The sequence below is a fragment of the Penaeus vannamei genome, chromosome 12, assembly GCF_042767895.1.
Source record: "Penaeus vannamei isolate JL-2024 chromosome 12, ASM4276789v1, whole genome shotgun sequence".
Classification (NCBI taxonomy): Eukaryota; Metazoa; Arthropoda; class Malacostraca; order Decapoda; family Penaeidae; genus Penaeus; species Penaeus vannamei.
The window spans coordinates 2,647,921-2,650,420 of NC_091560.1; positions in this window are offsets into that span (position 1 = coordinate 2,647,921).

Consider the following 2,500-nt stretch of genomic DNA (forward strand, 5'->3'; position numbering starts at 1 on the left):
TCGAATTTATTGACCAACACTCCTGCAATTTGGTCTTTTCATAATTAGTATATTATTTGTAATATCCTAAATAAAACTGGTTACCCATGGTGGACGGGGGGGGGGGGGGTACGTAACAGTACAAGAAGGCGAAAATGTTTTGACAACACTGATCTAGATCATCCTTAAGGACTCCTCGTGAGAAGTCTCTGAGAGGGATAACCTAACAAAGGGAGGGAGGGGAGGGGGGGAGGGCGTTACAAGTATACAAGCCTTAGATGTTGGTCTCGGAAGTGTGAGAACTGCAGGTCCTAGGCCACTTTCACACGTTGCTGGGTGCATGGTCCGTCCAGCCACATGTTCCCGTTGCAGAGGGCATTGAGATGAGACCCCAAGGACATAGAACTCAAGCCTAGGTTCAACTGCTGTAAAGAACATCTAGCAATGTCAGGGTCTTGGGGGGGGGGGGAGGAGGTCGTAGCTTGTTCCTCCTGCAAGGGTAATTGTATCTCTGAATACCCCTATTGAGTGAATTCACGCCTCTACTACTAAGTCAGTCTGGCTGTCGACTTCCTGGCCTGACATCCATGAATTACATCACGTAAAACTAGGGGGGGGGGACTTGGACATCCCTCTCACAAGCATGTACCAATTAACCAGAGTCTAGGTCTTGATTTTGGTCATAGGAACATATTGCAACAGGAACGACGAAGGGAAGGGCAAGAAAACACACGAATATGGGCACATGCGTGTGTTTTCTTGCCCTTCCCTTCGTCGTTCCTGTTGCAATCTGTTCAACATGAATTCCACTCTTAGGAACATGTAACTGGAAGTGCTTTGCTTCTGTTCGATACATCACAGCCTGCCTCTAAGGACTCTAGATTCCTACAAACAAGGTAGTTAGATCATCAGTACATGCTAAATAGTGCTATGCTTCAACGCTAAATAGTGCTATGCTTCAACGCTAAATAGTGCTATGCTTCAACGCTAAATAGTGCTATGCTTCAACGCTAAATAGTGCTATGCTTCAACGCTAAATAGTGCTATGCTTCAACGCTAAATAGTGCTATGCTTCAACGCTAAATAGTGCTATGCTTCAACGCTAAATAGTGCTATGCTTCAACGCTAAATAGTGCTATGCTTCAACGCTAAATAGTGCTGTGCTTCAACGCTAAACAGTGCTATGCTTCAACGCTAAACAGTGCTATGCTTCAACGCTAAATAGTGCTATGCTTCAACGCTAAATAGTGCTGTGCTTCAACGCTAAACAGTGCTATGCTTCAACGCTAAACAGTGCTATGCTTCAACGCTAAATAGTGCTATGCTTCAACGCTAAATAGTGCTATGCTTCAACGCTAAATAGTGCTATGCTTCAACGCTAAATAGTGCTATGCTTCAACGCTAAATAGTGCTATGCTTCAACGCTAAATAGTGCTATGCTTCAACGCTAAATAGTGCTATGCTTCAACGCTAAATAGTGCTATGCTTCAACGCTAAATAGTGCTGTGCTTCAACGCTAAACAGTGCTATGCTTCAACGCTAAATAGTGCTATGCTTCAACGCTAAATAGTGCTATGCTTCAACGCTAAATAGTGCTATGCTTCAACGCTAAATAGTGCTATGCTTCAACGAGAGCTGCAGAGGATACCTTCTATCCTGTGACCTCTCCTACAGTAGCTACACGTCTCGGCAAGGCTGGGGGGAAATGGTACCAGATTTCTGAAAATTCCAAGGCCCGACCGGTATTTTACGACTGAAATATATATTTTTTCATGTTACCTTAGAAAATCGGCAATTGTGACGCAATGATTGGAGATAATAAAAAAAATGAGATTATTTTCTGAAAGCTTATCAAATATCACATATGAGAAGACCAACCTTCTTTTTTTTCGGAATAATTTTAAAAATCCGGCAAGCGTCCAAAAACGATAATGAAGAAATTTTCTATACAATAACTAAACATATGTCATTCATATGGTGTACTTTATTTTCTTTATGTTTTCATTATACATAATTTGATCTATGAGCAAAACATTTCGAAAATGCAAACCTCCCCCCCCCCAATGGGAGGTAGTTTTGCCAAATGTTCCGGATCACCACCAAAATTTTATGTAATATTAATTAGGCGAAGACAAACTTCAAGTAAAAAAAATATTCAAGTCTGTTCATAACTTTTCGAGTTAGAAAAAATAATTCCTGGATCCAAACCATGGTCCGCATCACCACCAAAGTACAATAAGCGTCTAAGTTAGGTTAAAACACACCTTTGGTTAAAATCTCATTAAAATGTGTTCATAACTTTTGGAAATATTAGAAAACACAAACAAAAAAACAACAAATAAGCAATCAACAAACAAACAAAGAAACAAACGAAAGTAACCATAGAAATACACAAAAGGTCATGGGGTACACGTTAGATTATCTATATGTGTTTACATACCTTACATACATATTTTTTACACCACAATGTACTTGGTTTTTCGACATTCACGGGAATCCGAGAGTGAAAAATGGCTACAAG